Raw genomic sequence first — 26,492 nt, forward strand, 5'->3', positions numbered from 1 at the left:
AATGTTGAAAAAAAAAAAAAAGAGTCCAGAGTCTAGGGCCAGATACCTCCTCTCTAATCCTGCTCTGCCACATAGAAACTACTGACCTCCGGAAAATTGCTTCCTCTCTATTTCAGTGTAATCACCTATAAAATAAGTATAACAGTATTACCTAGGTCATAAGGTATCATAACGATTAAATGAGTTAATATTTACATAGGGCTGAGGGCAGTGACCAGCATATAGATGCATTATCTATGTGTTGGTTAAATTAAAAAAAATTGTGCAGTTACCTCTGGATGTAAAGGTAGGATCCATTCACCTGCTTCTATTTTGTTTGTTTTGTTCTTTGCTAGCATGTTAAATACAGGTAGTTTTTTTTTTTTAATTAAAAAAAATTTTTTTAACTTATTATTTTTTTTAATTTACATCCAAGTTAGTTAGCATATAGTGCAACAATGATTTCAGGAGTAGATTCGTTAATGCCCCTTATGCATTATGTACTTTTATTTTTTTATTGTGGTAAATATATATATGTGTGTGTGTGTGTATGTATGTGTGTGTGTATATATATATATACATATATATATACATATATATATAATGCAACTTATTTTTAAATTATTTTTTATTTGTATTATTTTAGAGAGAGAGAGCACAAGCAAGGGAGAAGGGCAGAGTGGGGAGAGAGAGAGAGAGACAGAGAGACAGAAACACAGAGGGAGTATCAAGCAGGCTCCATGCTCAGTGTGGACCCCAACACAGAGCTTGATCGCACAACCCTGGGATCATGACCTGAGCCAAAATCAAGACTCAGATGCTCAACTGGCTGAGCCACCTAGGCGCCCCAGCATACAACTTATTTTAACCATTTTAAGTCTATGATTCAGTGGTACCAAGTGTATGGGCATTGTTCTCAACCGCTACTATCCATTTGAAGAACTTTTTCATTGTTACAAAGTGAAACTATGTACATATTAAACAATAGCTCTTCTTTTTACGCCCCAACCGCAGTCCTTGGTAGCCTCTATTCTACTTTTTTTCCTCTATGAATTAAAATATTCCAGGTATGTCTTATAAGTGGAATCATATAGGATCTATCCTTTTGTGTCTGTCTTACTTCACTTAGCATAATGTTTCAAGGCTCACCCATGTTGTAGCATGTATCAGAATTCCATTCCTTTAAAAGTCTGAACACTATTCCACTACGTATACACACCACGTTTTGTTTATCCCTTCACCCATCAATAGACACCTGTATTATTTCCACCTTTTGGCAATTGTAAATAATTCTATTGTGCATGTTGTTGTACAAACGTCTGTTTGAGTCCCTGCTTTCAGTTATTTTTGGTATACACCTAAAGTGGAATCATTTGATCATAAAATAATTCTATGTTTAATTTTTTTGAGAAACTGTCTCACTGTCCTCCACAGTGGCTGCATAGCACTGAACAAGGGTTCCAGTTTCTTCTCATGAACACCCTCACCAATGCTTACTTTCTTTTTCTTTCTTTGGATAATAGTCATTCTAATGGGTGTGAAGTAAGCTTTAGTTGAAGCTTCTTATAATAGGTGATGACTAAGTTGAGATTTTAAGAGTAAGTAAACCTTAGCTAGAAAGCAAGTGGGGAAGGCATTGGGAGTGTTCCTGCCAGAGTGCACAGCCCATGGAAGTCTGTGAGACAGAGAAGGCACTGTATAATCAACTCATTAATTTTTTTTCCCAGGGCCAGAGAGGGTAGCATGGAAAGTGGTAAGAAATAGGGATGGAGACATAAACTGAGGCAGGTTCTGAAGAGCCATGTTTTATAGGTTGAATTTTATCTACCTCCTCTAAAATATCTATATATCTATAACTATATTTGTGCTGAAGTCTTAACCTCCAGTACCTCAGAATGTGACCTTATATGGAAGGAGGATTATTGCAGATGTAATTAGTTAAGAAGAAATCATACGGAGTAGAGTAAGGTGGGTTCCTAAACCAATATATCTTATCTTTATAAAAAGACAGCTATGCGAATACAGAGACACAGCAAGAATACCATGTGATGATGGGGGATTGGAGTGATGCATCTACAAGGCAAAGATCACCAACGATTGCTGAAGAGTCACCAGATCTAGGAAGGGGGCAAAGGAGTATTCTTTTATAGGTTTCAGAGGATAGCATGGCCACTTTACCAATATCTTGAGTGTCTGTCTGGCTTCCAAATTGTGAGAAAATTAATTTATGTTGTTCAAACCACTCAATTAGGGGTACTTTGCTGTGGTAGCCCTAGGAAATCAGTACACCATGTTAGAAAGAATAGGAGTTATCCTGGGAGAGATACTGAGCCAGTGGAAAGAATTAGAAGAGAAAAACGGTGGTGAGGCTAGGTGGGGGGCTTACATGGGAGAAATAAGAGGATATATTACAAAGCTGTAGTCATCAAGGCAATTTGGTACTGGTACAAAAGCAGACACAATGGAAAGGAATAGAAAACCCAGAAATGGATGGGGCGCCTGGGTGGCGCAGTCGGTTAAGCGTCCGACTTCAGCCAGGTCACGATCTCGCGGTCTGTGAGTTCGAGCCCCGCATCAGGCTCTGGGCTGATGGCTCGGAGCCTGGAGCCTGTTTCTGATTCTGTGTCTCCCTCTCTCTCTGCCCCTCCCCCGTTCATGCTCTGTCTCTCTCTGTCCCAAAAATAAATAAAAACGTTGAAAAAAAAATTAAAAAAAAAAAAAAGAAAACCCAGAAATGGGCCCACAACTATATGGTCAACTAATCTTTAACAAAGCAGGAAAGAATATCTAATGGAGAAAAGACAGTCTCTTCAACAAATGGCATTGGGAAAACTGGACAGCAACATACATAATAATGAAGCTGGACCGCTTTCTTACACCATATACAAAAGCAATTTCAAAATGGATGAAAGACCTAAGTGTGAGATAGGAAACCATTAAAATCCTAGAGGAGAACACAGGCAGCAACCTCTTTGACTTTGGCTGTAACAACTTCTTACAAGACATGTTGCCAGAGGCAAAGGAAACAAAAAGCAAAAATGAACTATTGGGACCTCATCAAGATAAAAAGCTTCTGCACCGTAAAGGAAACAATCAACAAAACTAAAAGACAGCCTATTGAATGGGAGAAGATATTTGCAAATGACAAATCGGATAAAGGATTAGCATGCAAAATCTGTAAAGAATTTATTAAATTCAATACCAAAAAATAATTCAGTTAAGAAATGGGCAGAAGATATGAATAGACATTTTTCCAAAGAAGACATCCAGATGGCTAACAGACGCATGAGAAGATGCACAACATCACTCATCATCAGGGAAATACAAATCAGAACTGCAATGGGATATCACCTCATACCTGTCAGAATGGCTAAAATGAGCAACTCAAGAAACAACAGTTATTGGTAAGGATGCGGAGATAGAGGAACCCTCCTGCACTGTTGGTGGGAATGTAAACTGGTGCAGCCACTCTGGAGAACAGTACGGAGGTTCCTCAAAAAGTTACAAATACAACTTCCCTACAATCCAGCAATTGCACTACTACAGGCTACAAAAATACAGATTTGAAGGGGTACATGCACCCCAATGTTTATAGCAGCATTATCAACACTAGCCAGTAGCATATCAACAATAGCCAAAATGTGGAAAGAACCCAAGGATCCATACACTGATGAATGGATAAAGAAGATACACCTACACAGAGTAGAATATTACTTAGCTATCAAAAAAAAATGACATCTTGCCATTTGCAATGACATGGATGAAGCTAGAATGCATTATGTTAAGTGCAATAATTCAGTGAAAGACAAATACCATATAATTTCATTAATATGTGGAATTTTGGAAACAAAAGAGTGGATATATGGGAAAGGGGAAAGAGAGAGAAGCAAACCATAAGAGACTCTTAACTATAGAGAGGAAACTGAAGCTTGATAGAGGGAGGTGGGTAGGGGATGGGCTAGATGAGTGATGGGGAATAAGGTGTGCACTCGTGATGAGCACTGGGTGCTATATGTAAGTGATGAATCACTGGATTTTACTCCTGAAACCAATATTACACTATGTGCTAACTAACTAGAATTTAAATAAAAATTTGGAAGAGAAAGAGGGTAGATTCAGATAGATGAACAGAATAGATGTGAGATATTTAGTCAGACAAATACCAGGACTCAGGATAATAGTGAAAAACAAAACAAGATAATGATGATAGAATAATAACAAGTGCTTTGCAAACACAGAGATAAACACGTAATGGTGAATTATTTCATAAAATACACCTATAATATAGCTACTATTTTTAATGTTGTATTATTATAATGCAAGTGGATCTTGGAGAGAGAATTGTCCAAAGACAAATAGAGAATAAATGTTCAAAACATGATTTTGACCAAAGCAATTTTTTTCTTTCCACAGCCTGTGGTCTGAGCCACTTGGCTGTACTTATCTCAATCAGAAGGAAGAGCATGAGGGTGAGAAAGTGGACCAAGGAAGACATTTATATGGAGAAATTTTAAAAATGTGTAAAGCTTGGATGATCAGGTGAAGGAGAAACAGACGGTGTCATTCACACAAACAAGAATGTTGAGGTTTGGAGCAGGTGCAGGTCAATGAAGAAGGAAACCAAATTCTTTTTTGTCAGGGACAGAAAATTGCATCATGTCCCCAGCCCTAAATGAGCTTGGTCATTTCCTCCCAGTGCTGCCTCCATCCTGTCTCAGCCGCTGCATGAATGACGTGCAGCTGCACTCCCTCCCCTGTGTTCCAGGAAAGCATCTGGAAATAAACAGCACTTAGCCCTGCTGCCGAGACAAAGGCATTGTTTCTTTAATAACATGTCTCTTTGGAAACCGTCTCTAGACCTACTTCAGAAGCCAGGCTGTGCTGACCCTGACATGATGTAGCTTGTTCAGTTCTGCTGGGAAAAGGATTATGTGGGGGCTGTGGTGGGCATAGCTCTTTCTCCTAAAGAGAAACGAAATGGGATTTGGAGGTGTCTTTGGTGAGAATCCCTTAGACTGCAACAGGCAGGTGCTCATTTAAGACAGCAGATGGTGGGGCCACAGTTTATTTAATGGCAAGTGTTTGTATGTGTGTGTCTACAAGCATGCTGCTGGAAACCCAGCAGAAATGAACTAACACCCAACCAGTGTAATAATGAGAGAATTGACAATTGTCAATTCGTAATCTGAATCGGCACCTGCTGATATTTACATCACACAAGTCTCAGTGGTGGGGAGGAGCCACCATTTATTGAGCACTGAGTATATGCTCGGCATCCTGTTATCCCACTTACTGTACATGCATCAGTTAGCTGCTACAAAAAAAGAAAAAAGTATTGTGAAACAACCCGCCACAAAACTTCAAAGGTATACAAAATAAATACTGATTTTTTTTTTCATAAATCTGGAGCCAGTTGGTCAAATTTTCTCTTCTAAACCAGACTTGGTAGGACTCACTCAAGTGTCTGTAATTAGCAGTGTTTTGGCTAGGCAACTCTACAGATCTTAGGAGGATGTCCACATGTCTGGAGCCTTGGCTGGAATAAACAGACTGATTAAACTCTGTTCCACTTGTCTCATGCTCCAGCAGACTATGCCAGATACATTCTCATGGGGATGATTGAGAGGTAAGAAAGGAAGCTAAACACTTGAGCACATTTTAGAGTCTCTGTGTCACATTTGTTACTTCTTTATTAAGCAAAGAAAGCCACAGGGTGAAGTCAGAAGTCAGAGTGGGAGGGGACAGGAAAGGGTATAGAATTTAATAGGGTCCATCAATGTAGTCAATCTACCACAGCATACTGTTCCATTTAATTCCCATGAAACTTCTATGACCATTTTAGAAATGAAGAAGTTTAGGACCCTTTAATGTCATACATTATTTAAAATTGCAAAGCTATGAAGTTAGGAAGTTAGGACTCAAAGTCAAGATAACCCTTGTCAATTTGTGTTGGTTTGTCTGTTTCCCTTATATTATGGGGATTGGACTCCCACAGAATAAGGGCAGAGACTCATAAAAGTAAAGAATGTCCTGGCAGCCCAATGGTCTATGACCCAGAGAGTAACAGAGAAAGGCCTGTATTAGGAAGCCTGAGTCACCTGGGGGACACAAAGATAGGTAAAATACAGAAAGAACGTGAGACTAGGTTTGAAAGTTAGCAAGAACCTACCTTGAGTATTGTTATCGAGGAAACAACTTCAAGGTTTCTGGATGAAGAGTTTCTAGGATCTAGGCAGATAAGGAACCATACATCCAAGTGGTCAGGGATCAGGACAGGGTTTCAAGTCAAGGAGATAATCAAGCACTGGGTAGGGAAACCCAGCTTAAAACTAGTCATTGAGTTTCCATTGCCTTTAGCAGGGGATCTGACATCCTTCACACAGCCTCTCATGTGTTACGTGGGTTGGCATCATTTGGGGCCATTCTTCCAATTATTCTCGTCTCAGCAGATTGATGTCAATGTGTCACGTCCTTTCTTGCTTTCAGGCATTTATATGTAAATCTTCCTCATACCTGGGACACTTTTTCCTAGCCTCTCACGGTTTCTTTATATGGCTAACTCTTACGTGTTTTCTTTTGGTTTTTGGTTATACCACATTAGTTAAATGTCATCCCCATACTCTAAGAGAATTCCACAGCACCCTGTACTTCTTCATCATAACAGTCTTCATATTTGGACATATTTGTTTCATTGCCTGTCTTCTCTTTGGAATAAGGGCTGGCAAACCTTTTCTGTAAAGAGCCAGATGTGCATATTACACAGGCTTTGCAGGCTATAAAGCCCCCATTGTTACTAAGCCATTCTACTATTATAGGGCAGGAGGGGCATTAACTATATGCAAATGAATGGGTATGTCTGTTTTCCAGTCAAACTTCATTTATAGAAACAGGTATTGGACTGGATTTGATCCATGGTCATGGTTTGCTAACATTTGCTCTGGGACATAAACTCCATAAGAGTCAGAAGAGTTTGTTCAAGTTGTTCTTCACTGGGTTTCAGTAAGCAGCACAGAAATGGCACACAGTAGCTGTACAAAATATTTATTGAATGGATCAAGAAATGTAGTTTTACAGATTGGGTCATTCTTGGATATATGGGGTGTCTGTGATGTAGAGAGCTCAACATTTGAATTCAGGACTTAGAATCACAACCTCACTGGACTGTGTAGCCAAGACTGTAGGATCACTTTTCAGACATGTTTGAAGTGTATCTAGGCCTCTAGGTGATGCCCATCAAAAGGTAAAGACATCTAGGGAAGGTCTAGTTGGAGGAGTCAATCACATTTATTTAATTTGCATAACTTCTGTAAAAATTACCGCAAAGTTGGTGGCTTAAAACAACAAAAAAATGTATTATTTTTACAGTCATATAGGTCAGAAGTCTGACATGGGTCTCACTGGGATAAAAATCAAGGTGGAAATAAGACTGCATTCCTCCCTGGATGCTCTAGGGTAACATCTGTTTTGAGGTCAACTACAGTCCTTGGTTCCTGGCTCCCTTCTTCCGTCTTCAAAGTCAACAACGTTGCATCTTTCTGACCATTTTTCCGTAGACAGAGCTCTCTCATCCAACAGTGAGGAAATATTCTTTACTTTTAAGGATGCATGTAGTTAGATTGGACCCAGATTAGAATCTCGTATTTAATCAAAGGGCATGATTTAAAAGTATCTATAAGTATATAATTATTAAAAACATCTTACTTTCCAAACAGGCAATTTTGCAAAATTGGATGCAAGGAGCAAAAAGTATTACATGTGAGCCATTATATTCTTAATGCATTGTACATGGTACTGATTTTTTCCCAAGATTAACGAGCTATAATTGACATAGAACACTATCTAATTTTTTTTCCACAAAGACAGAGCAAGACTCACTCTATGCATTTTGTTTTTCTTTTTTTTTTTTGATTCATGGTTTATCTCTGAATTTAGGAATTGCTTTAAGATTTTGTTTTAGTTTCAATTTTTAATTTAAATTCCAGTTAGTTAACATATAGTGTAATATTAGTATCAGGAATAGAGTTTAGTGATTCATCACTTACATATCACACCCAGTGCTTATCACAGCAAGTGCTCTCCTTATTCCCATCACCCATGTAACTCATGCCCCCACCAACTCCCCCCTCCCCAGCAACCCTCAGTCTGTTCTCTATAGTTAAGAGTCTGTTTTACGGTTTGTTTCTCTTTTTTTTGTCCCCATTATGTTCATCTGGTTTGTTTCTTAAATTCCCCACATGAGTGAAATCATATGGTATTTGTCTTTCTTTGACTGACTTATTTTGCTTAGCATAGTACACTCTAGTTCCATCCACATCCTTGCAAATGGCAAGATTTCATTCTTTTTTACAGCTGGGTAATATTCCAACAACTTCTTTATTCATCAGTCAGTGGCATTTTGGAACTCTCCATAATTTGGCTATTGTTGATAATGCTCCCATAAACATCAGGGTACATGTAGCCCTTCAAATATGTAGTTTTGTATCCTTTGGGTAAACACCTAGTAGTGCAATTGCTGGATGGTAGGGTAGTTCTGTTTTTAACTTTTTGAGGAGCCTCCATGCTACTCTCCAGAGTGGCTGCACCAGTTTGCATTCCCACCAGCAGGGCAAGAGATTTCCTCTGTCTCCGCCTCCTCACCAGCATCTGTTGTTTCCTGTGTTGTTAATTTTAGCCATTCTGACAGGTGTGAGGTGGTAGCTCATTATAGTTTTGATTTGTATTTCCCTGATGATGAGAAATGTTGAGTAGCTTTTCATGTAACACTGTATAATTTTAAACTGTACAACCTGTAGATTTGATATACTTACATATGGCAAAATAACTGCTACTGTAGCCTTGAATAACACCTCTATCCTGTTACAAATTACCTTTTGTGTGTGTGTGTGTGTGTGTGGTGAGAACATTTAAGATCTATTGTCTTAGCAATGTTCAAGTATATAGTACTATATTATTAACTAATCACCATGCTGTACATTATATCCCCAGAACTTATACATCTTATAACTGGAAGTGTGTACCCTTTAACCAGCATTTTCTCATCTCCTCTATCCTCCAGCCTCTGGAACCAACATTTTGTGTCTATTTTTTTTTTCTTTAAGTTTCCATATATAAGTAATAGCATACTCTATTTGTCTTTTTCTGAGTGACTTATTTCCCTTAGCATAATGCCCTGAAGGACCATCCGTGTTGTCCCACATGGTAAAATTTCCTTCCTTCTCATGGCTGAATAGTATTCCATTATATATGCTGCATCTTCTTTATCCATTCATTTGTTGATGAACACAGGTTGTTTTCATGTTTTCACAATTGTGAATAATGCTGCAATGAACATGGAAATGCATGTATCTTTTTGATATCCTGTTTTTATTTCCTCTGGATATATGCCAGAAGTGATATTGCTGGATCATATGGTAGTTGTAGTTAATTTTTTGAGGAACCACCATACTGTTTCCTATAGTGTCTGTGTCAATTTACATTCCCACAAAGAGTGCATGAGGGTTCTCTTTTTTTCACATCCTCACCTTTTATCTTTTTGATAATAGCCACTCTAATGGTGTGAGGTGATATTGTGATTTTGATTTGCATCTCCCTAATGATTAGTGATATAAAGCACCTTTTCTTGTACCTGTTGGCCATTGTACATCTTCTTTGGGAAAATGTCTATTTAGTTCCTGTGCTTATGTTTAAAATCAGATTTTTTTTTGGTATTCAATTATATGATTTCTTTTTGCATTTTGCATATTAACCCTTTATCAAATATATGATTTTCAAATATTTTCTTCTATTTTGTAGGATGATATTTTTCATTCTGTTGACTGTTTCCTTTGTTGTGCAGAATCTTTTTTACATTTGATGTAGTCTTTTGTTGCTTATGCTTTAATATAATATAGAAACACATGTTAAGAATAAGAGAGGAGAAAGATCATTTGGAATTTAAATTCTCAGAAAGTTAGAATATTTTTCAACCAAGAAAAACTGAGTTCCAATCTCAAATTCTACCTTTACGATGGCTGAGGCTTTGTTATCATTACTGACCTGTGTGGATCTCAGTTTTTTCAACTATAAAACGATACTAATATTTATCTCACAGTTTTGTTATAAAAATTAAATAAGGTCATATCAGCTAAGTATTTGGTATCAAGTAGTTGTTCAATAAATACTAGTTATTCCAATCACATACTATTGAAGGATACTGGGTACCCGGTTAGCAGAGGAGGCATCAAATTCAGATTTCTCAGGGGTAGCTTAAAGGTATTTGCATTACAAAAGTAAGCCACAGAAGGAAAATGCTGAGAATGTAGAGTAAGCACATTGATAAATAGTTCTAAGTAAAAGCAATTTCAGCCTGAGACCCTTAGGCTGTCTTCTCTCTCTTTGGGTGACTGTCAAACCCCAGAGATATGGCTTCTTATGGTAACAGATATAGAGACAAATTATGCTCCGGATAAGGTTGTGTTTTCCTTAACTACACTTGAAGTCCAGGTGTGTCAACTTACTGTCAGAATGAAGCACAAGAAATCTTGATAAATTTAAAGCAGAAGACAAATTAAGGTGTGAGAATGCGTGTGCACGTGTGCACAAATGCATGCGTATATGTATATTCGGAACAAGTAAAACTGATGTAATCCTGGAAGGTAAATTCTGCCCTATCTTTCCATTCTAGTATTTATGAAGTCAACCAGGCACTTTTCCAATTCACTTCATTCTCCATTGCCCATTTATCCCATTTATTGAATCCTTGGGGGATCTCCAGAGAGCACCCACCAGTTGTGCTGATCATGCCTAGGGCTGCACAACTGTCTATTAAGAACTTGATAGCATAAACTCCTTTCAGATCCATTATAAAGTAGTTCTTTCTTCCCAATGACTTCTGGTAGCAATTGGCTTGAAAAAACAGCTTAAGAAGAGGTATTAGCCAATTTGTGAGATTTAAATTTGAAACAATAAAGGAAATGAAAGAAAAAAAAAACAACAGAAACTATTCCTGAGATAAAATACTATGCTTTTAGTATACAGTCTAACAATTTATCAAATCAATTAACACATTTTTATTTGTAATAGTTCTTTGAATTTCTTCGTATTTCCCTCACATACATAAACCAAACTAAAGAGCACAACTTTAGGTAGAACTGATTTTATCATTCACATTTAATGAATAAAAAAAAAGTTATAACCACATCTATCTAAATATCCAGCAGGACTTTGTACTGAATTTCTGTATTTCTAAAGTACCCACTCTCTAGGTGACTTCCTTGCAACTAAGACAGGCTAATAATTGAATACAGGATACTTGGGGTCTAGTACTCATGAAAATGTCTATTTTGAAGACAAAAGCAAAGGTCAGGCTATGAAGTCCAAAGAAAATTTGTACTCACAGTACCTCCTTGCTAGAGATATTGATTGTAAAGTTCACAAAGTTCAACCCCCACACATTAACACTGGTAGATATTAATTACCATGTTATGATTTTAATAAGACTGTTACTGGCAATGTTACTTTATGTTTTGGTAGTTTGGTGGAGTGTGTGTGTGTGTGTGTGTGTGTGTGTGTGTGTGTGTCCAGAAATTAAAATTAGTGTGATAGTTAGGGGGATGGAGAACTTATTCAAATCCTTAGAAATGCACCTCTGGAAATATATTATGGGAGCTTTCTGTGACTATGGCATCATGGAGAAGCAAAGTGCTGTGGTCTCCATGGTGGGAGGCAGTGAATTGAAAGAGTGATTTAGGGCCTGTTAACATAAATGAAAGGAGACAAGCCTGACCTATGTGCAACAGCCTCTCCACAAAGTTTAGACAAGGCAAAGATGTTTCTTTTCTCTCTGTCATTCTCTCTCTGCAGCCAGCAGATGAGTATTTCATAGTGAAATAATTCAAAGTGAAAGAACCCATGGGTAATGCAGCAACAGTCATCGAACATTCCTTAAGCCATTTGATCTCACTGAAGCATCCACATGCCATATCTGCCTTTTTGCAGACAAATTCCATGCATTCAATTGGGTTTAAATCTTTCTTTGCATTCTGCCTCTCTCCTGTCCCTAGATACTGATAGGATTATCTAGCATTGGGCAAAACATGAGCATAAGTTTTAAAATGGGCCCTTTTATAGTCTTCGTCAATGTCTCAAGTCAGAACCTGATTAGTCCCCCACACTCAGAATCCTATACAGCTTTATTCATCAATGCCTAAGTAGTTGTATATAAAGTTAAAAATCTTGTAGTCATATACTTTCTCCACAAAAGTTTGTTTTAGAAAAAATATTATTGACATTTACTGACACTTTAATATATATTTGTCCCCAAAATGGATGGTATAAGATGTCACAAATAGTACGTTCTCAACAAACATTTCACCATAAATAATGTATTTGGATGTGTACTTTGACTAGGAAGTCTCACAAACTCAGAAACTAAGCTTGGAGTTAATTAATGGAGAAAATATCAAACATATAATAAGCAGAAGAAACATTTAGCAGAAATGATGGAAATCATATATATCTGTTTGCATTACCTAAAACATTTCCAGGTTTGGAGGGGAAAAACAAAAACAAAAAAACAATGAATAAAATGGTCACACTCATTTAATGCTATAAAATGATATATCCTCTGCTTTCACTCTCTCTATGCTTTCGGCTTTCTGTTATACATTCCAGACTGGCTCACATGTTTGTAGAAATCAAATTCTGTTTGGATTCTTGGACAAGCAATTAATGCTTTCCCATACCCGTAGAAAATCATATTCAGCACCACGGATAGAGCAAAATTGCTCCTTTCTGAACTACAGCTGTTTCCTGAATTTTTTCCCCCTGCTAAGACACCCAGACACACGTCTGTCTCTTAATTGCAAGAGGGGTTGTTACAAGACATCTTGAATTTTAACAACCTATTTTAAAATTAAGGAAATGGACTAAAAGCAGACCAGGGAAACCTTAAGTACTTTTGCAGGATGCAAAAATTGACATCCCAGAAAGTATGTAAAGACCTTCAGAGACAAACACTGATATTATACATATGAACAAATGGGTGCATAGTTAAAAATTCTGATCTTCATAAAAGGGGAATATCTCTTAGGGCACCACTTTTTTGCCATACTATATGTTTATTATTGTTTATTTAATGTTGGGTAGGTCTTTACCTGTGCTTCTTTTAGTTATAATGTTAATTAATGACAGATTATTAGGAATATATTATCAATTGAGACAGCAGCTCATTTTATTAAAATAAATACTGTAAATCAAAAACTAATATTTGTGTTAGTTTAATGATTTCCTTCTGATAGTTTTGTGCTTTTTATGAAGTCTAATGTTGTGATTTTATAAAGAATTCTAATAGTGAAAAGAAAAAAAATTGAAAGTTTGGTTGACTCATATGTGCAAGATATAGTACTATGTGCTTTCCTTGGTTTACCTCATTACGTTTTCATTTAATCATCAAACTTTGTGGGGAAATACATATTTTTCTCTAAGTTATAGATATGAGAACTGAGACTTGAATGGCTTACATAATTTGTCCAAAATCAAACAGTTGTTAACTGTGTATATGTTTTTGTGTATTTTAACAGACACTTTTGTCATATTTATTATTGGCCAAGGATTTTTTAAACAATTTATAAGAATTAAAGGAATTATTTTGAAAGTATTGCTATTATATCCATTTTATAGATGTGGAAATGGAAGTATCCTAAAATTGAAAATACACATTTACCTCAAATCCCATATTCACAAAGGGATGAAATCAAGATTGGAACCCCAAGAGTCTAACTTCAAAGTCCACACCTGTAACCAACATCCTAAGCCTTTGGAAAGGTTACTCTTAAAAATTATGTCTTAAAAATTATGTACTTTTTAGCTATTTACTGCTTACATTCATCATGTGTATCCCTTTTAATGCAAGGAACTTTGAACCATCACTTCATCATTATGTATAAACAATTTTTTGTCACATCAATGCCTCATTTTTCTTTAAGATTTGGGAAGCTACTTCATTGCTTCCAAAAGCACTTGGAATTTTAGTTCAGTTGTCCAGAAATCTAAAGGACAATCAATGCAGTTTTGTTCTTATCATGTGCATCCTTGTCCACCATCAAATTTCAAGCCCTCTGACTTGCTCTTGCCCCCCCCACACACACAAACGCACATGCAATTACATATGTTATCATGTTATCACTTTTGTTTATAATAATCTATACTTCCTGCTTTCTGAAATTTCTCTTGGCTCTTCTGTGCCAGTTATAACCTCAACTCCCTTATAAGTGCCCCCCTTTATATCAGAAACCTTCTTGCAGAATGTTCCCTCACCTTCCTTTGTTTCTGAAACCAACTCTCCCCTGACAACACTTCTTCTCTGAAGCCTGTTTATTATTTCTCACCTTATAGTCTCTGAGGTGATGTCACCATTCTCTAGCTTGTCTTTGCTTCTATTACAAATCTTTCTTATGTTCTCTTATAAAAAGCTCTTCTTTGAGTCTCACAATCTCCAACTGTGCATTTTATTGATTTATGGACCCCTTTTAGTATCTTATACAAGTGACTGACCCTTTCCTTCCAAAAATGCACAAATGTTTTAAAAACAATATTTAAGTTCCTAGTTATAAATATATAAGTCTCACAGTATCTGCCAGAATCCCTGGATTTTAATCTCTCTTTACTACTCATTAATGTCATATATTGAACACTATTTCATTGCACACACCATTTAGGACTTGGATTCTTGTCTTCCGCTGAACTCCACCTCTCACCTTTAGTCTGAGTTAGATCACCACTACAGCCATACTACACTCAACATTTCTCAACCTCCTTGAATCAACAGCCTTCAAAGTCACTTCCTTAAGTAACCCACCTTAGAACACACTATTATGCAACAGTATCAACATCAAACATTTATTGATCTACAATTCTATATGGGACATGTAATAATAGCATTTAGTAATATAATATGATAGACATTGTATTTAAACAGCTTATATGTATTAACTTTTAATTCTCATCATGATATTTATTAACATTTCTGATTTTAATAAAGAAAGTAAGCCAAGATTGGTTAAATTGCCTTTCCTGTTTTATAGACCTATATAAATATTCTAGAAGCTAGGACTTTAATCAAGAAAAATGTGGCTGTGAGACCCAGTCTCAACTATATCACTATAATGCAAGCTTTGTGGTCTATGAGAAATTGACATAAGTAAAGAACTTAATTGTGCTAGGTAAATAAACAGTCAGATTGCCTTTTGATGTAGTTGTGTAGTGGTATGCCTAACACAGAGCCTAAAATGTAGAAGGCAGTCATAAATATTAGTTATGTTTCTTTCCATATTCTTCAGGGTGCCTTCATATAAGGATTATTCAAAAAGAAAAAAGAAGCTAGCAGCAACTATTTAGACACTGAAGAATAGACTTTAAGTGTCTAAAGATTTTTAGATGTGCATATTTTAGATCTTCAGCTGCATGCGCAGAGATTTATACACACTGTATCATGTCTACGCAAGATTGAAATTTCTCATCCAAGCTCCATTTGTTGAGAACCTGAAGCCCTGAGAATGTTTCCTTTGACAAAATCCCAACGGCTCTTAAATCATCTATCTCCAAGGAAAGTGAAAGAGAAGGGATGCATGGGAGGCATGAAGGAGAAATATCATTTTGAGAAACAGAATCCCCAGGGAAATGGGGCCGTTCTGCTAAAATGAATTTATCAGCCCCTTGTGATGCCCCTTGCTAACACTATGTATTGTTTACTCTGTTCTTTTATTCCTTGTCCCTGGGAGGAAATTTGGTATTGTGCTTGCCTTTTAAACAATTTTGAAACTTTTATTCACTACCCACTCTTAACTGTTGTACCTTACTACTGCCTGATCTGCCATCTCTAAGTGCTACCTTATGCTGGCACTTTTTTTTTTTTTCACGAAGATTCTCAAATATTCCAGAATATTTGCAGAAAGCAACATTACTTAGCCTGGCATCCAAAGGTGCCAGAATATTCTCTATATTTTCCAGTTGTTCCGCTATTACATAGATATCTTTCCAATATTACATTTGCCATAGGAAAAAATAAAGATTTTCTTATTCATTTATTTCCATCGTTTTTACATTGTTTCATCAAGTTACCAGGCTTTTCCCCCCTCCTGCTTACATTCTCTTTCTACACAATCTTAAAATCTGACCATCTTAACTCTGATGACTTAGAAATGGACATCCCCACCTTAGATGTATACTCTGAATTACAGATACATCGACATAACTGCCTTATTCACATATCCATTCATGAGACGTGCTGTTTGACCTAAGATAGGTTACTTCAGTTCTCTTTGGTGTCCTTATTTGTCAAGTGGGGAGATGGGTCATGTCTCACACACAGGATTGTTCTGAAAATTAAAGCAGCCAAGATCTGTAAAATGCACAGAAGAGTGCTGAGACATAATGACTGTTATGTAAGTGTTACTACTTTTGCTATTTTCATGTTTAACCTTGCAATCATACTATATACAACCCATAGTACTTGGCCATCCCCCAAAACATGCACAAGCATCTTTTCCCCCAGTCTTTTTTATGTAAACAATACTCCCTACACTCAATTTCTTTGGCTAAAACTTAGACATTACCTTAAGTTTTCACTTTCCCTCCCATCTGATATCTAATTTGTCACAAACTCTGGTCTATTACGACTCAGAAAAATATCTCAAGTTCATTTACTTTTGTTTTCCACCTCTACCACTATATAAAAGCCATCATCACCTCTCACCTGGACCATTGCATGCACTTACTAACATTTCTGTGCTTCCACTCTTTGCACTTGCTTCTTCTGCTCATGAAATAGCCAGAGCGATCACTTAAAATATACATTTAAATTTTGAAAATTCACCCATGGTTTCTCATTGTTTCTAGAATAAAATCCCGTACATTTTACCATGGCCTAGAGAATATTCATAGTCTGCTTCTATGTTACCTACAAGTTCATTTGATACCATTTTCCCTGAATCTCATTGGATCCTAGACCTATTAAATGTCCTTTTCCCTCCATCCAACATACAAAGGTCTCTCCTACATCTGAGGCATTGCATGTGATGTTTTGTTTGTTTGGAAAATTATTTTATACACTTTTTTGGTACATCTGCCCAGTTTTCATCATGGCTCAGAATTATATGAGCTCACAAGCATACTCAAACCTCATATGAAATGCCATGTCAGACAGGATTTAGCTGATCATTCTATTTAAAGCAGGCTCTCCCTGTTATGCTTTATCTCATCTTACTTATTGTTTTCATAGAACATAGCTCAATTGTAATGATCTTATTGATTTATAACATAGCTTTTAATGTATGTCTTCCCCTTAATTTTTTAATTTTTTAAATTTTCTGACTTCCCTTTTAGAATGTAAGTTCCATTAGGGCAAGAGTCTTGTCTGTCTTATTCACTGCTGCATCCCCATCATCTTGTTCTCAACAAATATTTATTGACTGAGTGAAAGACCCATGTTACTTTTCTTCCTGGACATCTATGCCATTCAACTGGTGAAATAATTTCTTATAATGTGTTATGCATTGAAATTTCCTTCAAGTTTAACGTATTCCTTACATTCTTATTCCTCTTCTAAATTCTAAGGCTCCTGATAGCATAGGCTTTTGATATTTATCACTGTATTACCAATGACAAACACATGACCACTTGTATCATGATGCTCATTAAATGATTAATCAGTGGGTGAATGGCCCATGTTTGGAATACAGTGTGATTAAACCAAGCATTAACATAATAACCATCTATTAAACACAGTATATGTTAAGCAAACCTTAAGTCCTAGAGAAATATAAATGTTTAAGACAGGCATGGTTTCTGTCTATATCACGGACCTTATAGCTTTTGCTGGGTTTTCTCAACTACTGACCCTATTGCCTTTTGGAGCTGAAAATTCTTTGTTGTGGGGGGCTATCTGATGCATTATAGGGTGTTTGACAGCATCCTTGGCCCCTACGCACTGGATGTGGGTGATATGCCTTCCCCTTCTCATTTATTACAACCAAAAGTATCTTCCGACTTTGCCAAATGTCCACTGGAGGGCAAAATCACCTCTGGTTGATAACCACTGTGCTAATGAAAGAAACAGATATTGCTATGTATGCAGATATGCGCTATGGAAATGTTAGAAGATAGATGAGAAGACTGGTTTAAATTAGTGGGTACAGGTTGTCAATGGATTAGATGTTACTGATGATTAATTGATAGGCTTTGTCCTACAGGATGAGTAGGAGGCCAGGTAAAGGACTGGAGAAAGAAGGTTTCAAGCAGAAGGAATAACATGTGCAAACCCGGAAGCATGAGAAAATGTGGTTTATGCAGAGAACTGGTACCCAGCAACTGAGGTCCAAAGTAGCTTGGAAGGGAGCTGGAAGTTAGGTAGAGACAAGGCCACAGAGGGTACTGTGAGCCATTATTAACTTAGGATTTGATCCTTGGATTAATGGGAAGAAGGTAGAGTTTTAAGCAGCAGGGGTGAAACGAGAGAATCCAAAACAAGATTGGATTTCTATAAATCATATTTTGTGGCTGCGTGATGGCAAGGAGGCTATTACAGGAATTAGGGTGGAAGACAATGGTGATTTAATCTGGAGGGTTGGTGTTGGATGTAGAGAAAAAGTGGATGTCTGATAAAATTGCCTTGCTTGTATGGATGAGGAATTGCACAGATCTGTAAAATTCTCAAGGGAAAATATCACCTAATGTGAAGATACTCGGTGCTGGCAAATCCAAGGGGGTATTTTCTTGAGGAAGCTTCGGAGCTTATTTATCAACTTTCCTGCTTTGTCTCTTTCACACTCAGCCCAGCCCCTGAATCAGCCCACAGGTTTTTCTCTTGCAAACCTCACAGATGGTTCCCTCTCTTTCTCCCCTCTGGAGAAGCCACTTCCCCTTTTCCCCCCAGGTGTGAGCATGTGTGTATGCTCAGTGTGGAGAGTGGGGAGCAAGTCAAGCAGAACGGGTCCCAGAGTCCAGGGACCTGAAGCACAAATGATTACAGGGAAAATTGTGGGTTGTTTCCTTTGGCCATCCACCTGCTTTGAGTGGTGCAGTTAATTAGCAATGCGAGCGCAAGCTGACAGCTTTGGCAGGGAGCAATAATGCAGTGGGAGGTGAGGGAAGGCAGTCTTGCTGGGACGTTGTTCCTGATTTATAAATACACCTGATTATTATGGTGGTGCCCATTTGTGATTTCATAGTTAAGGGTCTGTCACTTGTCCTCATCGAAACCCCTTGTTTTCACAGATTTCTAACACAAATGAAAGAAATTCATTCCAGCTCCAGACTCAAAACCAAGTTTTGTTTTCAAACATTAGAAAAAAAAATCTATTAGATTCACATCCACAAGGAAATAAGGACAGGTTACTGAATTAGCTCAACTTAAGACTAGTTTTAATGTTTTTTTGTCTGTTTTTGTTTAGTTTTGGTTTTGTTGTTGTTTTAATCATAGACCACAGAGTGTCTTCACCAGAATAGATGATAGCAATCAACTGCTTCAGCTCTCTTGTTAAAAAAAAAAATGGGTACAGTGAGGCACACTCTGAAATTTTAGAAAATGCTTTTACTCATTTGTATATTCACCCACTGGTCATTTACTGAAGAGTTATTTAGCTCTGGGCACTGGGCCAGGAAAGGGGCAGACAGAATACAAAGTAAGGCCAAGTTGTTGTCTTGGAGTAGCTTAAAATTTGGAAGGACACAAATGTAATCGCTGCGTCTATGGAAAAAACAAAAACAAAGAAAAACAAACACAACCCAGGCATGGAATGTGTATAGAATATTGTGAGCATTTTAGAGAAGAAAGTGAGTGACTGGACTAATAGGCATCCAAAAAGAGGAAAAACTAAAAACTAATAGTAGTAGTAGAACGAGTAAGGAAGGATTTAAATCTTCATTCAGTCTGTTTTGATAAAGAATTTTAACTATCCCTTTACTGCTGTGAAATAGAAGTCATGGTGAAGTGGAAATGGGCAGGGAATTTACCCAGAATAGAATTCAGATCTCCCCCGTCACTGTCCCCAAGAAACAGAGATCTGTTTCTGATTCCCACTCTTCCCCCTCCCCCTTAAGTGTAACTCTGACAAACTCTGGAAGAAGGGAGAAATTACTTTAGCAGTTACTAATTATTTGAACTTGATTTATATCCAGGAAATTTCTGTGATGTCACCAAGGGCAGTTTTGAGAAACATTTTAAAGAGTAAGATTTTTTAATAAAGAAAAGTGCTATATTCATGAAAATTTGTGAGGCTAGGGAGGGACATGTAAAAAGTCTAAATATCAGGCAGGTGTTCAGAATGGAGAAAATAGACCCTAGCTGTCTAATTTCCAACTATTTCCTAGCTTCAGGGATGGCTGCCCATGAAGAAATGAGCACAGAGGCGGGGACCAAAATCTCTGAAAGGTCTCCCTATGATATGAGCTTAGCCTCTCTGTTGGCTCAATGCCCTCGTCAGCTGGTGGCTCCTTTCTCATGAGACTAGAATGTTTGCCACTCAAAAACCTACTTCTTTTTTAGTTAGATATTTAGTCTTCCCATATGAATACCTCATTCAATTAACACTAGTCATCCTCCTATCCAACAGCCAAGAAGGAAAGTGATACCAGTCCATGACCTTTATTCTTCTACCCTTAGTCTTATTTTGTAAAGATGTTTCCTTATAATGCCCCCAAAGATGACATGATGTGGGGGAGGGCTCCCACACTTGAACTCAGGGACCAGAAGGCTGAACTGAACATGGTGGAGTACCTCAGACAGTCGGGAAGTTTAGAATTATTGCAACTATTAACATCAGTCACCCTCTTATGTGTGAGGTACAGTGCTCATCATTACACGCATTACCTTATTTAATAGTCTTAAGCTGCTTTTTTGTCCTAATTGTATACTTAAGAAAACTGAGACCCACAGAGAAGAAATTTTCTCAAGGTCATGTAACTACTTAGTAGTAGATAATTCAAATTGACTGTTCAGATACAACATCAATATTTTTTTTCCATTTTCTTTGCTGTATCTTAGCCTTCTAGCATCGTTATATCTCTTTTGTAAAATGAGAAAACTGAGTATCCTTGTCTCTTGTTTCTTAGTCTTTATTATAAGGGCTTCTCTTTGTCTAGAGCAATAGTGTGTTCCTTAAAGCATTTACTCAAATGGGTATTAATAACACTTCTTCTTGTGGTTGGAGTGGGTAAAAATGTGTCTGGGATCAAAAAACCTTAAGATATGGTGGAGTAAAGTATGGATTCACATCTTGGTAGCTGCAAGTTTCCTTAGAACGTCTAATATTCTAAAGAGAATTGAATGTCTATAGAAGAGGCAGAGGCTGAGAATTTAAAATGTAGCATTAGCAAACATATTTGAGTCCACAGAATCCTTTTTTTAAAAATCATTTTGTGTACTTATAACATTTATTTGCTCTGGAATACACTTGGGGACAGACTGGGAGAAAATATTAAGTCCACATTTATGTGCACATTTATGTTCACCAACTCCTTCCTTAAATTCCAACCTCAGCCAACTTGTCTAATCCTTCCCTGCACACACAAATACAACATGTCTACACAGCCTTCCTTCTCTTACTCCCAAATCTTCCCACCATGGACACACATAGGACCTCTGAGTTCCTTGAAGACACTGGTGTGTTAAACATGCCCAAATGTTTTCACAGAAATGCAACCTCCTCCTAGATGGTCCTTCCGTCTGCAATCACCACCTTAGTAACAAGTGTATATTCAATTTCCTATGACTCTGCTACATGTCACTTTCTCTTGAACCCACTCCTAAGAAAATTCCATAACATTACCTTGGCCTGTCCCTTTCCCCAGTGTGATTTTTTTTTAATCTTGGTAACACACCAATGAAGACTTTAACTCTGCTGGGAATTAAGGGTTTTGACTGATATCTGAGCTCTTTGGGGGTCTTGGTCCAGAGCCCACATAAATTCCAGAAAGCAGTTTCTACATATAAAGACATTAGAATATTAGAAGTGCTAAGGATGCAAGTGAAGTCTAACTACAATCTCATTTTCTCATTGCCATCAAACACAGGACACTTTTTACAACCCTATAACCCACCTAATATGATCATAGCTGACCTATTCCCCAAATTTAATCCTATACACATAACCTTGTCCCCAGCTTAGTGCTATTCGAGACATTATATCACCAAACCAATCCCAGCCTTATAACCCATTGGCCCATTAATATACTTCTAATCATTCATTTATAAAACATAACCCACCCAAACAACCCTATAACCTTTTTAATGGATTCAGAACCAGCCAATTACCAAACTTGATCTCATCTGCATAGTTCCCATCACCTCTTAATGAGCTCTAACTGGCCCTGCAAGTTTCAGCATTAACAAAAGCTATTCCATTCAATTTGTGGCCTTTTATTTGATTTTTTAAACATCAAATACTGCACCATTTTTTTAAAGTCCATTTTTTCCAACTCATCCAATTCTCTTTTTTCTTGCTTGAGAAAATTGGAATAATCCCTAATATTGTAGTTCATTATCTTTCCCAAAAGGATGTGAGAAGAGTTGTATAAAATACATATATTTTCAGGTTCTGCGACTAGCATTTGAACTCTCCATTGGACTTAATGGAGGCTTTCTCATATGTGACTGAGGATAAGCCTTGAATTATTTATTTCAGTGGATTCTTATAAAAACCTACTTTAGGGTTACATGTAGACCTGTGGGCCTTTCCATGTGGGTTAGATAGAACTGAGCTCAGAGTATTCCATGAGAAATGTTCCTTCCGCTGAGTTACCGTAACAAACTTGATAGAATTAAGAAAAAAGAAGGACAAAGCAGGGTATATATGAAGCAGATGGCAAGTTAGAATCTTTGTTCAAAATTCTATTTCTCGACAATTTGCATTAAAACTATGGATTTGCTCTTTTGAAGATGGGGTTCCCACGTGCTTTTTTTGTTTACTTATTCATGTGACAAACATTTACTGAGTGCCTACTTATGTTGATGGGGCTTTGTAGGCTTGGGGCAGAGAATTCACACTAACCTAAATCTGTGGCAGATCTTTATCACTTGACTATGTTTTGTATCTTCTCTGGGGTTTGTGGGTATATGTGCCTATATGTCAATATCTAATTATTTGATTAGATACATATTGGTGTATAGTAAATTAACATATAGTTAACGTAGCAAATTTTTGCTACATGTAGCCATGTAGTAAATATTTATCAAGGGCTGTTTGCCAACTAGCATTCTTGATACCCTGAAAATAAAGTATTATTTTTCTCACTTATTTCCATTTGGGGGGAGTGATGCTCAGAGAGCTCAGTAAACTTGCTCAGGATTTTACAAAGTAGCTGAGGTAGGATTTGAATCCATGTCTCTCTGATGTAAAAGCCCAAGTTCATTCTCTCCTATCACACTACCTGCCAAGCAGAGTCATTTCAGAGAGGGTAGCTTGTCTATTCCAAATTCTTTATATTCTCAGTTAATTAATTAAGGCTAGAGGAGAGAGGTGATTTGCCCCAGGCTTCATCTATAAAACTACACAACCCAGAGCAAGATGGCTTCTCTAGGAAAGAAGATGGTTGTCTCTAAAAACACAGCATCCTGGCAATTCAGATCAATTGTGTCCACAAGTACAACAAGAAGAGAGAACGAATGCCCTGTCATCCAACACCAGCAAATGGCCCTTCTGGCATTGATTCACTGAGGCATAGGCCTCCCGGGGGAAGAATGCATTGTTCATCCTGCCGGCCCAGCCACATTATGCTTACGGAGATGAAGAACCACATATCAAAATTAGCATTTGTGCAAATGATCACACAATTCCTTCAGGCCTGCTGTGTCCCCTTAATAGGCCCATCTTTCAATTATGAAGTGCAGATCAGTCAGTGTTCTTCTATAATCTCATTATTTTTGTTATGTTGACATTATACAAGGACTTTTTTTTCCCTCGCACTTGAAGCCAGGCCTATCAACATGCAATGGTTATTGAATCTATAGAGGGAAAAAAATGGACATATTAATTCTTGTATCTTCAAATCAGAACATCTTTGATATGGTCAGGATTAAGAGTAAAAGCATCCATATTTAAAACTCTACCCCCTTGGGCACATCTGTTTGAGAAATCAGGTAGCTTACCTTTCTCCATCTGTCATGTACCTATCCTTCCACTTCCTGATCAGATCATCACACAGACTTCGCTTGGTCAGATCTCAATATGAATTTCTTACAAGGCATTACCTTTCTTCAGCAGCATTTACTGTCATCTCTTCTTAAATCAAAATTGGAAACCTCAGTCTTCCATCAGTTGTTTTTCTTCTGGTCCTAAAGAAAGACAAAAACTCTTACATCAAAAAGTACTTAGGGGCACCTGGGTGGTTCAGTGAGTTGGGCATCCAACTCTTGACTTCAGCTTAGGTCATGATCTCACGGTTTAGGAGATCAAGCCCTGCATCCAGCTCCCTGCTCACAGTGAGGAGCCTCGTTGAGATTTTGTCCCTCTCTCTCTCTGTTCCTTCCCTGTTTGTGCTCTCTGTTTCTCTCAAAATAAACAAACAAACTTTAAAAGAAGTACCTAAAATATTTGAAATTGTAATCATAACCTCATTTCCAACACACACAAGGCAAGCTTAATAACAGTTTTTTACTGTGCCCTCAGTACCCTTATGGCATGGCTAACTGATATTTATTCATGTAAACTCAAACAGATGATCAAAGTGTCTTGTGCATGTGAGTCAGTGTATGCATGTGGGTGGTTTAGAAAACCTAACCAGTTGCCTGCTGCCACCATTCTATAACTGGGTGCCATCAGGTACTGCTCTAGTTAACTTGGAACGATGCATAATTGATATTACTAGAGATAGTATCTGCAAATTTTCCTCTATTTTTTGTTCAATTTTGAAGTCATTTCAAACTTATAGCAATCTGCAACAATCATACAAAGACTGTTTTTTTGTTTTGTTTTGTTTTGGTTTGGTTTTTTTACCACCCGAAAGCACTGGAGAGTGAGTTGTGGACATGATGTCCTGTCACCCTAAACACTAGTGTATAAGTCCTATGAACATGGACGTTCTCTAACATAATTTCAAAAAAGCTGCCAGAATTTTAAAAAAATTAACACATATTCCTAATTTCACATACCCCTTTCAAGTATCTTTAATTTCCATAAATGCCCATTAGAGCAAAAATGGCTAATCTAGAATCATGTGTCACATTTAATTGTCATAAATTTTAGTAGCCTTCAGTTGACATTAATTCCTCAGTCTTTCCTTGCCTTTAATGACCCTGATGCTTTTGAATATCACAGACTGATAATTTTACATTTTATAGAATGTCATTCAATTTGGATTTGTTCAATGTGTCCTTATCAGATTTAGATTATATATTTTTGACAACAACATAAAAATTGTGATTCTGTGTTCTTCTCATAAAATCCTATCAAGTGATACACAGTTTCAATTTGTCCCACTACTGGTGATGTTAACTTTGATCACCTGGTTTAGGTTGTATCTATAAGATTTTTCCACTGTAAAATTACTTCTATAATAAGTATGATACGGGAGTTATTTTGAGACTAAGCAAATATTCTATTCCTTATCATACTTTTACCCACTCGCTTTAGCATTTACTACTGTTAGTTGGAGAAAATAATTATTCCTCCAGCTGCCAGATGGTGATTTTTCTATCACTATTATTCCTTCTCCATTTATTAGGTGGCATTCTAGTGGAAGGAAAAGTGTTTTCTTCTTCCCATTTATTTGTTTACTTGTATTAGAATGGACTCATGGATGCCTATTTTATTCAGTGGGTTATAATCCAGTAGCATCTCTGTTTAATTTGATGCCTAGCTTATTCCAGTGGGAGGGCCTTCTGGCTGCTTCTGTGTCCTTTTTACATGTCCACAATATTCTTTGTACTTATATTATTTCTGGCACACCAAGCTGCATAAGGCTCATCCTGAATTTTGGGTTTCACAACCCTGAAATCAGCCATTTCTCTAAGGATCTCAAGTTCCTTTTAGTGGAGAATGTTTTTAGAGACAACGATCTGTGTTGGTTGTGTTCATTTATCTGGGATGTCACTATCCCTGGGCCCTCTTGGTAGACCACTGAGATAAAATGTGTGTGTGTGTGTGCGTGCGTGTGTGTGTGTGTGTGTTTTATATATAGTGTGTGTGAGTGTTTTATATATAGATATATATACATACACATATACACACACACACCTATATATAAAACTCACACACACACACACTATATTTATATATATGTATTTTTACGTATATATACACACATATATGTGTATATATATACACACATGTGTATGTGTATATATATATATACACACACACATACACACACACACCTATATATACATATACATATATATACATATACACATATACACATATATGTGTGTATATATACGTATACATACATATATATACATATACTGTGTGTGTGTGTGTGTATATATATATATATATATATATATATACACATATACACTCTGCACACCTACATATTACCAC

At 37.0% G+C, this 26,492-nt stretch overlaps 1 long non-coding RNA gene across 1 annotated transcript in view; it reads left to right on the plus strand.

Moving 5' to 3' along the window:
• Nucleotides 1-26,492, plus strand: part of LOC123381540 — a 321,455-nt gene that overhangs the window by 39,256 nt on the left and 255,707 nt on the right. The window lies entirely within an intron of this gene.

Source organism: Felis catus, chromosome D4 (assembly GCF_018350175.1).
Source record: "Felis catus isolate Fca126 chromosome D4, F.catus_Fca126_mat1.0, whole genome shotgun sequence".
NCBI classification, from domain to species: domain Eukaryota; kingdom Metazoa; phylum Chordata; class Mammalia; order Carnivora; family Felidae; genus Felis; species Felis catus.